This window comes from Scylla paramamosain, chromosome 21 (genome assembly GCF_035594125.1).
Source record: "Scylla paramamosain isolate STU-SP2022 chromosome 21, ASM3559412v1, whole genome shotgun sequence".
Taxonomy (NCBI): domain Eukaryota; kingdom Metazoa; phylum Arthropoda; class Malacostraca; order Decapoda; family Portunidae; genus Scylla; species Scylla paramamosain.
In genome coordinates this window covers 169,625-183,721 of record NC_087171.1, presented here as the reverse complement: position 1 = coordinate 183,721, position 14,097 = coordinate 169,625, and the positions used below count along the sequence as shown (strand labels likewise).

Sequence of the window (14,097 nt, the reverse complement as noted above, 5' to 3'; positions counted from 1 at the left end):
TGAAACGAGCAATATACAGAAATAATTTGTATAGTGACCACCATCAAACACCATGTGTTACAGATAGGATTCTCGGGCTTGTGTGTGTCATTGCCAGTTTAGTAGTTTAACAATTTACTGAGAAAGTTTGATGCACTTAAGTTATGATTATACAAGTTTAAAGCGGGGTAAATCAAGATAGCCTATCTTAGCCTATCTTAACCTATACTTAAATATATAGTAATACATTAAAGTACATCGTAGGAGGAGAAGAGGCGATGAAAATATTGATGGATGGAAAGTGGAGGCGATGAAGGCAGTGGGAAAAAATAGACAGAAATAGATAAAAATACAAAATATAGGAGATAAGAAGAGAAAGTGATGCAAATACTAAAAGGACATAGCAAATAGAAAGCGAAAATAAAATAAAGATACTGAAAGACAGTAGAAGATCGAAAGCGGAAGTGATGGAAATACAGGAAAATAAGAGACAGAAAATGAGTGAGAGACAGAACCCAAACATTATCATTACAGCAAATCCACCTCTGTCACCTTAGACAACATAACAAATCTGCCACAAATTAAACCATACAATCTTTTAGGCAACAAAAATCACATATAACAAACAACACTAGGAATTGAGACTGAACAGCGCAATAGCGGAGAGAGAGAGAGAGAGAGAGAGAGAGAGAGAGAGAGGTGGGTGGAGGGTCGTGTCCTAACATATCACTGTATTCTTATACCGCCCATAGAATCGCCGCCTCTCTCTCCCCTATTTCCTCCTCCCTTCTCCGTGTTCATCCTCCTTCCTTCTCTCCATTTCCTTCTTCCTCTTTCTTTCATCCGTGATCCTTTTCCTCTTTCTCTTTTACTAATATCATTACTCTTTCCTCCTCTTCCTCCTCCTCCTTCGCGTTTCATTGTTCATCTTTACTTCTTCTCTTTCTCTTCTTCATTTATTGATATCATTCCTCCTTCCTCCCGCCTCCTGCTCCTCCTCCTCCTCCTTCTCTTCCTCCTCCTCCTCCTCTTCCTCCAGTACATCTTGGAATCCTTCACTGATACACCTTCTTCTTCTCTTCCTTCTACTTCCCTTCCTCCTCCTCCTCCTCCTCCTCCTCCTCCTCCTCCTCCTCACCGTTCATCTTCGTTCTTTTCATTCCAGGCCCTCATAAAACACCTTGTCTTCATCTCCCCCTCCTCCTCTTCTTCTTCCTTCTTTTCCTCTTCCTCCTCCTCATCATTCTTACACCTCAACATTCGTCATAAACACCTTTTCTCCTCTTCCTTCTCCTCCTCCTCCTCCCTTTACCCAGATTATGTTCCGCTAACTGCCTAACTCTCTCAGTCAATCAGCGGGCGCCAATTATCCTGTTAGGAAGGAGCCAATGGCGGGAGGCAGTGATTAGGTGGTTAATTGATGTAATGGGGAGGAGGAGGAGGAGGAGGTGTTGATAATGGTGGAAATGGTGATCATGGAGGTGGAAGATAGATAAAGAGAAGAATAAGAGTGGTGGAGAGAAACAAGATAGAGAAAACGAGGAGGAGGAAGAGGAGGAGGAGGTAATGGCGCTGATGGGTCATTAGAGGAGGCAGCAATTAATGGCAGGTTATAATGGCGCGCTTTCATTAATATCTGGTGCATCGCCTTGTGTTCCTTAATTGGATGGTGATGGCGGTGATAGTGGTGGTGATGGTGGTGGTGGCGGAGATAATGGGCTGGGAGGGAAGAACAGTAGTGGTGGTGATACGCATGGTGATGGTGGTGGTGGTGGTGCGGATATCTGTGAAGAAGGAATGGTGTTGGTGGTAATAGTAATGGTGGTGGTGATGGGTTTTCCCTGCTGGTGTCACTGGTAATGTGTTGTAGCTGTGCTCTCTCTCTCTCTCTCTCTCTCTCTCTCTCTCTCTCTCTCTCTCTCTCTCTCTCTCTGTCACTTACATATTTCAGCAGACGAGCGACCATCGAGGCAGGCAAAACCCACGATACTTCCACACACAAATCAACAACGCTATAATCTGCTTCCCCTTCGTTCCTCCCACCCTGTATTCCTCCGCTGACCCTCCCTTCACTCCTCCCCTCCCTTGGACACGTCACGCCCGCCTGTTTATATATTGTATAGGGAATATATTATTCCCTATACACTGTCAATCATGATTGCACAGTCATCGAGATTGTGCAAACAGTGTTTGGGCCACACACTATGAGTAAGATTGAACAATCATTACTTACCTGTTGCAGTTTTGTGGAGTGAAGATGAGTAAAGCGGCTGCATGTATAGCCATTCTGCTGGCTTTAGGACGATGAAGAAGAAAAGAAAATTGTGAAAAGAAAGGTGTGGATGAAAGAGTGGCTTAAAAAAAGAAATAAATTCACACATGAAAACCTCCTACAGGAATTGTTTCTCTCTGCTCCTGCAGATTACAAAATTTTTTTACGTATGGACAGAGAATCATTTATGGACTTCACACTGTTCATCACCTTCTTCAGTTCTCGACGATAGTTGGAACGTAAACTATTTATTTTCTTGGTTACTGTGGCACGAGTGGCATTTAGGTCAATTTCTCTGATTTTGTCAATTAATTTCACGTAGCATTCACTTTTTAAGCTTTTGTTCTTGTACTCGTCACTTTTTACTTTCCACAAAGCAGGAAAATCTCTGTATAGTTGGATGAACTCCCTCGAAAATTCCTGAGTATCCAATGTGCTCGCCATGGTTAACAAGGAAAGACTGAGCTGTTGGCGCAATCATCGCCACTGACTATAACTCATGATGGTGCAACTACTATGATTGAGCTTACAAAATCAAACCGTGTCGGAAATTCCTCAATCATCTGCGCAAACACTCAATCACGCCCACTCACACAGGATATGCTTGCGCAATCATGAATATTGTACAATCATGATTGACAGTGTATAGGGGCTTACGCAAAATTGGGTAACCTCTGTGTAATCATGAACATTTCAGTGGAGGTCTAAATCTTTTATTTGTTTGGTAAGTGTGGGTGAAATATTTACAACTGATGTCACTCGTTTATTCACTGAAATATAACACGGAACTAGAAAACTGGTGGAGGGAGGGAGCGCTGGTGGAGGGAGGGTAGAAGGGGAGTGGAGGGTGCAGAGAGTGTAAAGAAGAGCGAGTGTGTAGCAGGGAAAGTACTGGTCTGTGCTGCGTGTGGGAAGTAACTTTAGTGGCGGCGTGAAGGCGAGGACACGAGTGAGGTGCTGGCAGGCTGACTGAGGTGAGTGTGGTGAGGTGAGGTGAGGTGAGGTGAGGTGAGGTGATGTGAAGTAACCGTGTACTTCCAGCCAGGCAAGTAGTGGCGGCCGGTAGGAACAGCTCCAGTTGAAGTTTTCCTACTGAATTATTGTCATCTTTCTCTTGTCTCCTCCTCTGCGTTCTTCCTCTTCTATTTCTTGGTCTTTCATCGTTACGTTCACTCATTTTCATTTCTATAAATAAACAAAATAACAATAACTTGCTACCTATATTTTAAAACTCCATCCTGCTCCCTCCCTCCCTGCCTCCCTCCCTCCCCGCTCAGCTGTTCAGTGACGACGTCTGCTCACACCGAGTCGCGCAGAGCAGGCTAACCACCTCACTAACTCGTTAACTCTTTCCTTTTCATTATTTCACCTGATCTTTCAACTTGCTTCTTCAATGTTTCAGTGTTTCAGTGCTTCAGACGTGTGCATAAATCACTGTTACATGTATTGCTGTATCTCGGATGTATCTTGAAGGGGGTGACAGCAGTGAGAGGGAGGAGGGGGCAGGAAGAGGGAAAGGTGAAGGAGGAGGCGTGTTGCAAGGGTCGTGATGCCAGGGACGTGGTGAAGCTGAGCAGGAATCAGTCACCAAGTGTGAGACGATGAGCACTAAGGCCTGTACTCTCAAACATTTCTGCGCCGCACCTCCACTACACTTAAAAGGCTCTTGAAGTCATTCGTATATATATATATATATATATATATATATATATATATATATATATATATATATATATATATATATATATATATATATATATATATATATATATATATATATATTTTTTTTTTTTTTACGGCTCTAGTGACAGGCTAAAAATATTTCAACATTATGAACAGGAGAAACACTCTTGAGCATGGTTTATTGTTATGAGAATACTGTTAATACTTATCCCTCGGGTTAGCAAGCGAGGAGACAAGGGAGGGTAAGGTGTGGAATCCCTGGTGTCTCAGTGTTCCTGCCTGCCTGAGTGAGGGATGTCACGCACCACCCACTGAGAACACCACCTTAGTTTTTTCCTCGCACCATTTAATTTAACTACTCTTTTGGGGACTTGTACCTTCAGTGGGCCTTTCTCAGCCTTGTTATTACCCTGCGCCAGAGAAGTGGTTCAAATTTTCTTGCGTGGCACAGCAACACCTAATGTAATACGTCGAAAAAAATATAAAATTGCATAGAAATACTAGTAATGTTGAAATAAAAAAAAAGTAACAAATAAAATATAGTTAAAGTTTTAAGACATCAAGAAATTAAATCTAGAAAATTACAAATTAAGTGGTCTGGGATATGAATGTACTAATTACAAGTCATTAATTAAAGGACAGTAAGGAGGAGGTGAGCGGTGAGGCCACGCGTACAAGTACCATATGCTCCCAAACTTTGCTGTAATGGGGAGAAGTTAAACGTTTTTCAAGGTCATAACTTACAGAGCTCCTCGTGAAAAAAAAACAAAAAAAATTGCAGACAGAGCGAGACAACACGTGTCTGACATTGCGTGCTTTCCTTACTCTTGTGTTGGCTTACCAATTGTCACTAACTATGTCATCACTCATTGTAATTTTTTTCCTGTTATGCTCGTCTTCAACTCTCTCTCTCTCTCTCTCTCTCTCTCTCTCTCTCTCTCTCTCTCTCTCTCTCTCTCTCTCTCTCTCTCTCTCTCCTTTTCATCTTCAGAAAGTAAAAATACGTGAAGAGCGAGAGGCGGAGGAAAGGTTGGTGTTTACGAAGGGGAGAGAGAGAGAGAGAGAGAGAGAGAGAGAGAGAGAGAGAGAGAGAGAGAGAGAGAGAGAGATACGGGACGAAGATGATATAAAAGAAAATGTAATAGAAGAGTAAGAGACGAAAAGAGAAAGAAGACTTACATTTACGAGGAGATATTACAATAATACGACATAGGAAGATGTGGCCGCTTAGTTACCTGGTGCAGTCATTTTCCGTCTGGTTTTCTTTACGCGAGTCAAGTCATTCCTGTGCTGTCTAATGGTTCACTTGCTTCATTGACGCTGCGAGAAATCTGCTGGCGGTGGAGAGGTTAGGCTTTATGGGGAAATACTAGTATGTTTGTGTGTGTGTGTGTGTGTGATGTTGTTAGTGATATCTGGAGATTTACACGTCCAGCGCTCATCTGTCTACTAGTGAGCCTGGTGGGTGCGTGGCATCCCTCACCCTGGGACACGGATTCCTACAGTTCACCTTCCCCAGGTTCATCATTTATCCGGGTTGGGACAGTTCCTATCTAACTAACTGTTTTTTAATCTGACTTCATTCATCATCCATTATTTCTTGTCCCATCCTCATTACCGACCCTGAGAATTTTGCTTAGGTCACCCTTTGTTTAGTTCAGGAGAGATGGTTCACGCTTGCCTGACGCTACACTTCCTATCTAGCTATTTTTTAATCTGACTTCATTCATCACCTATTATTTCTTGTCCCATCCTAATGTCTGACCCTGAGAATTTTGCTTAGGTCACCCTTGTTTAGTTCAGGAGAGATGGTTCACGCTTGCCTGGCGCCACAGTTCCTATCTAACTATTTTCTTAATCTGACTTCATCATTCATCACCTATTATTTCTTGTCCTATCCTGATTACTAACCCTGAGAATTTTGCTTAGGTCATCCTTGTTTAGTTAGAGGAAAGATGGTTCACGCTTGCCTGGCGCCACGTCAAGGTGGAGATTGATTGATTAAGTGATCCGGCTTGCCACTGTTTGCTGTTCCCATGCATATCATTCATCAAGATTTCCACAATTAAATTCCGCAGGCTTACACATTTATCTACCTGAAGGAACAATGAAGGAGTGGATGATCCTGTGCCGATTATACAGTACTAGTCTGGAAGCTTTTAAATTTACATACATTCCTTAGAGAAGCGTAGGTTAAGATGGGTCTGATGGGTGAAAATAGGCAGGTATGTTTCATGCAAGGATTGTCACGTGTAGCCCTCATGACTTCTTGCAGCTTCCCTTATTTTCTCATGTTCCAACTGGTTCTGGGACTCGTAACCTGGTGGCTTGTTAGTCTCTCTCCCTCTCCCTCCCCCCCTCTCTCTCTCTCTCTCTCTCTCTCTCTCTCTCTCTCTCTCTCTCTCTCTCTCTCTCTCTCTCTCTCTCTCCTTCCTGAATGTTTAATAAAATTTCATAGTTTTATTTATTTTCATTTCTCATTTGGTGGAGTTTGTTAGTTTTTTCTCTTAACGGTTAATTGGCTTTGTATTTCATAATTATTGGTGTTTTCTTAATTAACGCTTCTCATTATCTTCTTCTTCTTCTTCTTCTTCTTCTTCTTCTTCTTCTTCTTCAACGTGCTTAGTCTTCTGTGCCTTCCTCAGTCACACCCATTACAAAGAGGTCCCCCTTTCTCTCTCTCTCTCTCTCTCTCTCTCTCTCTCTCTCTCTCTCTCTCTCTCTCTCTCTCTCTCTCTCTCTCTCTCTCTCTCTCTCTCTCTCCACCTCCAGCATCCTTCTCCCCCCATTCCTCGTCTCTCCTTCTGACACGCCCAAACTAGCTCAGTGTTGCCTGTCTAGCCTTGGCCCACACCGCTGTACATGTGTTGTGCCTGTGATGTGTTCCTGATATTCCGCTTCGTCTCTCTCTGATAAAGTCGCATCGTTTTTCATTTCAGCCACTTTTCGTTATAATACTTCTAAAGTCTTTGTCAAAATGAAGCTTTCCTGACGTGAATTTTAGTGTAATACTGTGATGGGAAGTAGGTTGTATAATGTTCCATGCGTTACTTTTCTCTCCCTGTCTCTTATCTACCAGGTTGTGACAGCTTCTCGTAATCTTGACAGTTGTTTTCATGCAGGTTTCAAGACACTTAGCCTTCAATTTTCGATGATTGTTTTTTTTTTTTTTTTTTTTTTCCTTACGTAAAAAGAAAAAATAAATAAAATATCTTACTTGATGTATTCGTTCCTGATTCCGTCCTTCCTACGTCACTCAAAGAGAAGTCAGGCATCTTAATTTTGTCCACCTTTCGTTACAATACTTCTAAAATTCCTTGTTGGTGGACGTTCTTTACTAACATTGTAATGGTAACAAGAAGGTTTTATTATGTTTCCTACGTCTTATTTTCCTCACTCTTCTTGTCTCTTACCTGTCATCCTGCGACAGCTTCTCTTTATTTTGGTAATTGAGAACATAACAAGGTAAGGGTTGGTGCAAGAAGCCATCAGGCCTACACGTGGCAGTCCCTGTGTCAAACATGCCTGCTTATTTCCACCTATCATTTTAATTCATTAATTTATCTCATGTTCCCTTAAAGCTTCATAATAACTTTTTTTTTTCAAGCTTTGTAATTGTTTTCATTTTTATATTTTTCTTCCTTTTTTTCTGCCTTTCTTATTTGTTGTCTTATGTTTTACGTTTTCTTTTTTTTTTTTATGAATATTATTGTAAATTAATATGCTGTTTTGAAGTTGTCCTTTTACATTCCTCCTCCTCCCCCTCCTCCTCCTCATTTTCTCCAAATCCTCCTCCTCATCACTCCTCGTCCTCCTCCTCCCACTCCTCCTTCTCCTTCCCCTCCTTCTCTTCCTCCTCCTTCTCTTTCTCCTCCTCCTCCTCCTCCTCCTCCTCCTCCTCCTCCTCCTCCTCCTCCTCCTCCTCCTCCTCCTCCTCCTCCTCCTCCTCCTCCTCTTCCTCCTCCTCTTCCTCCTCCTCTTCCTTCCCCTCTCCCTCCTCCTCCTCTTTTTCTTGACATCGTCAGTCCTTACTCAACTGATCACCTCCCTCCTAACGTCCCTAACGGTCTTTAACGGCCCTAACGGTCTCCGGCTTTCAAGAATATGAATTAATTTGAATCCAACCGCTGTGGTCTTAGAGAGAGAGAGAGAGAGAGAGAGAGAGAGAGAGAGAGAGAGAGAGAGAGAGAGAGAGAGAGAGAGAGAGAGAGAGAGATTGTTTATAATTATCTACCAAAGTGATTATTACACATTAGTCAAGTATACAAATATGACAAAATACCGGTGATATGTAATAATATAAATACAATACAATTGTGGAACACTGGTTTATAATAGATGCACCACAAAAATGCAAAGTTAACGTACATATACAAGTACACTTAAAACAAAAAAAACTAAACAAGATAAAACAAACCTAACTAAATATATTTTCGGTTAAAACAATTTTTTTAAAGTCAAGCCTTAAAAGAGATTATAGATGTGTCCTGTGTGAGGGAGAGCGGGTATAGATGTGTCCTGTGTGAGGGAGAGCGGGTATAGATGTGTCCTGTGTGAGGGAGAGCGGGTATAGATGTGTCGTGTGTGAGGGAGAGCGGGTATAGATGTGTCGTGTGTGAGGGAGAGCGGGAGAGAGTTCCACACTCTGGGCCCCAATATGACAGTGCGTCTATTAGCAGTGTGTGTGTAGGTGCGCGGTACAAGCAACCTGTGCCTGTGTCTTGTGACGCTACTGGTGATGGCTTGCCTGTTACATAGTGATAAAAAAACATTTTAAATAAAACCCTCGTAAAATCTTAAATATTGTTGTGGCCACTTCTAAAACATGTTTGTGCTTTATTCGTAGCCATTGGAGTTCTTTATAAAATGGAGACACGTGATCATATTTCTTAACTCCACCTATGGCAACCCTTCCTGCAGCATTCTGTAACTTTTGCACACCAGACATTAATGCATCATTTGTAGTCCCCATATTCTAATACAACAGTTAATTAAGGTTAATACAAGGGCCTGTGTCACCATGATCCTGCTGTCCTTATCTGGGTTTTCACTAATTATACTTACATACATTAAAACACCCATCACTTTCCTTTTCAGCTCATTAATATGGACGTCAAAAAGCAAGTAACTATCCAAGCAAACTCACAAGTTTTTTCACGTGCCTGCTTGGATGTATTACGTTTACATTAAAATTCACAGTCGTGTTTGGGGAGAGAGAGAGAGAGAGAGAGAGAGAGAGAGAGAGAGAGAGAGAGAGAGAGAGAGAGAGAGAGAGAGAGAGAGAGAGAGAGAGAGAGAACGACGTTTATTATAATGAGACGATTATCACTACTTCACTGTTTACCATCTTTCTCTCTCTCTCTCTCTCTCTCTCTCTCTCTCTCTCTCTCTCTCTCTCTCTCTCTCTCTCTCTCTCTTTATTACTATTATTATCTTCCTTAACTTACATAGAATATCATTGACTTCTATGTCATCTCTCTTCCTCCTCCTCCTCCTCCTCCTCCTTCCTTTGTATATTCCTTTGTCTATTCCTCCTCTCACAGGGCTGGGAGTCAAGGGGCGTATCAAATGAGGACCACCACCAAAGAGCGAAAGGGAGGAGAAAAAGGAGGAGGAGGAGGGAAGGAGGATCGGGACTTTTGATGTTCCTCCGCTATTCTGCCTCTTCCTCCTCCTCCTCGTCTTCTTCCTTTCCTTTTTTTTTTTCTCCTTGTTTCCGCCGCTCTCATCTTATTGTTTTCTTGTTTTCTTTTTCTCCTATTCCTTCTTATCTTTTCATCTTTCTCGTTTCCTTTTCTCTCACTTGTCTGTTCTTTTTTTTCATTTAGTGCTTTTCAATCTCCAGTCCTCTTTTCTTCCTCTTTTTCTTCTCCTTTCTCATTTCTCCTCCTCCTCCTCCTCCTCCTCCTCCTCCTCCTCCTCCTCCTCCTCCTCCTCCTTCTTCTCCTCCCCCTTTTTTTTCTTCTTCTTCTTCTTCTTCTTCTTCTTCTTCTTCTTCTTCTTCTTCTTTTTCTTCTTGTGATTGAATTTAATTGCTTTCTTTGTCTTTCAGTAACTTTATTTATGTATCTTTTGGGGTAAGTTCATTGACTTTTTTTTTCTGTCTGTTTGTTTCCCTCCCTCTCTCTCTCTCTCTCTCTCTCTCTCTCTCTCTCTCTCTCTCTCTCTCTCTCTCTCTCTCTCTCTCTCTCTCTCTCTCTCTCTCTCTCTCTCTCTCTGTGTGTGTGTGTCTGTGTGTGTGTGTGTGTGTGTGTGTGTGTGTGTGTGTGTGAATTCACATCAATTTTCGTATTTTTGCATTATAATAAAATATTGTGATTTTCCTCACATTTTCACCATAAACTATTGGGAAAACATTCATACATATAATATATTTTCCAATTCTCTCTATAATATTTTATTTGATTCATTGTGTCCATTAAACCCAAACATCATTTCTTCTTCTCTCTACATTACGCAAACTGCTTCCCTTCTCCCCTATACACCACCACCACCACCACCACCACCATCTGTCCGCCCTTCCTTCTCTCAGTCTATTCAAGGCCATCCCATCAAAACTTCTCTCGATTAACTTCTCTCTCCTCCCTCCCTCTCTTCCTTCAGGCTATTTAAGGAAAACTTTTATTCATTAACTTCTTCCTCTTTTCCTTCAGTCTATTTCAGAATATTCCAGGAAAAATTCTCTCCTTTTAACACACACACACACACACACACACACACACACACACACACACACACACACACACACACACACACACACACACAAGCTCAGATCACTACCAGACCGCCCTAAGGAGACCTAACTAGTTTAGATAAGTCAAATCACTATTGAACCACCTTAAGAAACTCAAACAAGCTCTAACAAGCCTGATAAGCCCAGATAAGCCAAAGCAAGCCCAATAACCCTCGTAGCTAGCGGCACAGGGCTAAGGAGAGTTGTATGCAAAGATGTAACCCAACACAACCTTTTTTTTCCTTTTGTACATTTTTTTTTTCCCTCACCACACCCTTTATCATAACCACACAAGCTCAAATCACTCTCCTAATAAGCCCAGACGAGCCCACTGACTCTCATAGCGTTCAAAGTACATAACCCTGATTTAATCCAACATCTAAGCCCTTTATCGTCTAGTATACCCATCTTTTTACATCAGACCCTTTATCATAACGACATAACCCCAAATCATTCTTCTAGACACCCTTAATAACACGTAATAAGCCCAATAACCCTCGCAGCGTAGCGTCGGGGGGCTAAGGAGTGTTACATGCAAAGTCCACAAGCTTGATTTAATCCGTGTTTACGCCCTGCCTAGCCGCGCCTGAGTCTCCGGCGGCTGTTTAAGGCTTAGTGTGGCAGCGTCTTGGAGCGAGGCGCACGTGGAGTGAAACATTGGCTAGTCAAACACAAAGCGGCGATATTTCAAGCCAGGCTACTCTCTTTTAACTGAGGGGGAGGAGGAGGAGGAGGAGGAGGAGGAAAAAAGGGGCCTCGTAGGTCCTTTTATTATTTTGTAAAATGTTCTTAAAAGGAGAAACTGTGAGGCAAGGGCAATTATTGTGATGTATCTGACCTAGGGAGAGGAGGGAGAGGGAGACTGTGAAGGGAGCGAGGGAGAGGAAGAGAGGGAGAGAGAGAATTATGGTGGGAGGGAGAGAATTACTGGTGGGAAGGAGAAGAGAAGGGAGAGTCATGGGTGGATGGGTGGGTAGGAAGAGAGAGAGAGAGAGAGAGAGAGAGAGAGAGAGAGAGAGAGAGAGAGAGAGAGAGAGAGAGAGAGAGAGAGAGAGAGAGAGAGGAATGAGGGAGGTACAATGACATGATAGGTAGATTGTGAGACAGACAGCCTGAGAAAGTAATAGACAGAGTTTGAAATCGCTAAGTTTATGATGTGTGCGATGGGGCGGTCGAGAGTGGGAGGGCGCGGGAGGCGGGGCGGTGGGAGAGAGACTGATAAATATAAATACGAGTAAGTGAATAGGATAAACTGGTGGAAAGATAGATAGAGGAGTCAACAAGTGAATGAAAGACACAGATGCAGATACGAGAAGGTGAATGAAGTAAATTGGTGAATAGATCAATAGATAAGGAGTCAGTAAGTGAAATAGAATAACTGGGAAAGAAGTCTGGATGGAGAAATGAATAGGGAATCAAATGAATAAATGCGTTAATACAAGGATTAAGTAACATGGAAGCTTGATAGATTGATTAGCCAATTAGTGAATAGATAACTAAATACAAAAAGAAGGCAAGGTTAAAAATAATGAAACGTAAGTGATTCGAGTAAACAGATAGATGAATAACTATATTAATAAACAAACATAAGTGATTAAACTTTTTCTCAGGTAGCGTGGTGGGTGACTAGGTGAAGCTCGGTAGTCAGGCCATTAGAGTCCAGTTGAAAGCGAGCCTCAAAAGAAGACAAAGTAAATTAATGAATAGGGATGAGAGGTGGAGACTGCTAGGGATGTTTTACTGAGGGACTGCCACGTGTAGGCCTGAAGGCTTCTTGCAGCTTCCCTTACGCCCTCAAAACGTGTTCATGTACGAGTAGATGCGTAAACAGTTATATATTTGCTTTTAGTAGATACACATGACATATAAGTAAGAAAACAAATATTTTAACTAAATTGCGAAAATAATGAATTATGATGGTGAAGAAACTTTGTCATTAAAAAAAAAAAGGAACAGAATGAATATCAACGGTTTTAAGGTAGTGGATAGTGATGGATAACACACACACACACACACACACACACACACACACACACACACACACACACACACACACACACACACATCACAAGAGGTAATAAAAAGAAAAAAAAAACTGCAATAATAATAATAACAGTACTGGAGAATATCAGCATAATTTGGATGGAGTGTTGCACGCAGCCTGCATGTTGAAGCGCCTTGGCCTCTCAGCAGGACTGTTTTCAAAGGCCACACAGATGATCAGTAGGATTCTCATCTCTAACTATTACAAGCTTGAACCCGTTATTTCTTATCCCATCTTGATTACTGACCTTGAGAATTTCGTTTGTTACCATTATTTACGTCACCAGTACCACAGAAAGACCTCATCAATCTCTTCTTAATCTTTTTTTGTCCTATCCTGACTACTGGTCTTGAAAATTTCGTTTGTTTACCGTTGATACATCGCCACTACCACAGAAAGATCTCATCAATCTCCTCTTAATCTTCTTATCCTATCATGACTACTGACCTTGAGAATTTTGCTTACGTCACCCTTCTTGTATTCTCTGTGGCAATGAAAGACCTATCAGATCCCTCTTTAAACAGACGCCTCACTGGAGACAAGTGAAAGCGTAAATCTAACTTGATCAAGATTTAAGCCATTATTTCTCTATATAATCCTGAAGAAATCACTCTTAAAAATATAACATATACGTATATTTCATGAGAATCTCTCTAATGCATTAGAGAGAGAGAGAGAGAGAGAGAGAGAGAGAGAGAGAGAGAGAGAGAGAGAGAGAGAGAGAGAGAGAGAGAGAGAGAGAGAGAGAGAGAGAGAGAGAGAGTAAATTATTGGTGTTTATCATATTTTTTTCCCATCATGTGCATTAGGGTCGCCATTCAGTGAGAGAGAGAGAGAGAGAGAGAGAGAGAGAGAGAGAGAGAGAGAGAGAGAGAGAGAGAGAGAGAGAGAGAGAGAGAGAGAGTAAAGGAGGAGGCAGTAGACACCTGCCGAAACGATAATTACTCCCAGTGAGGTGTGCAGCACTGTTCAGGGGGTGCTGTGAACTTATCATTAAACCCAGCTGTGACCTCACTGAACGTTTCCCTTTGTGTCTCACAACACAAGGGGGCAGTCACAGCCTGCCCTCTAAAGACAACTCTCTTCCTCCACACAAAACTACAAGCACCTAATAACACACACACCCTTCACTCAAAAATTTTAAAATCATCATGGCGACTCCTACACCAGCCTCGGAGTCCTCATCTGGGGAGGGGACCATAAATGTCCCCAGGTCGGACTGCCTTTCTGTCGACTACCCTAAGTGTCTTGACACCCCCCTCAACTTTTTCTTCATTAACTTCTGCAAAATTCGCGGTCTAAGATCTAATTTTCAATCTGTAGAACACCACCTCTCCTCTTCTAAACCTCATCTTCTTTTCCTCACTGAAACTCAGGTGTCTGAGG

The 14,097-nt window shown here is 42.0% G+C and overlaps 1 protein-coding gene and 1 long non-coding RNA gene across 7 annotated transcripts in view; one reads left to right on the top strand and one right to left on the bottom strand.

Annotated features, from left to right (window-relative positions):
* The window catches only part of LOC135110835 (uncharacterized), a 45,168-nt gene extending 43,232 nt beyond the window's left edge, over positions 1 to 1,936 (bottom strand). For both annotated transcript variants that reach the window (XR_010273448.1, XR_010273449.1), the window contains exon 1: positions 1,922 to 1,936. This is a non-coding gene — a long non-coding RNA (uncharacterized LOC135110835). The remainder of the gene's footprint in view (positions 1 to 1,921) is intronic.
* Positions 1,937 to 3,065: 1,129 nt separating this feature from the next.
* LOC135110825 (uncharacterized) overlaps positions 3,066 to 14,097 on the top strand; it is a 74,453-nt gene continuing 63,421 nt past the window's right edge. For 4 of the 5 annotated variants that reach the window (XR_010273432.1, XR_010273430.1, XR_010273428.1 and 1 more), the window contains exon 1: positions 3,066 to 3,225. The gene's annotated coding sequence lies outside the window, so the exon portion shown is untranslated. The remainder of the gene's footprint in view (positions 3,226 to 14,097) is intronic. The other variant, XR_010273431.1, reaches the window with a different exon arrangement.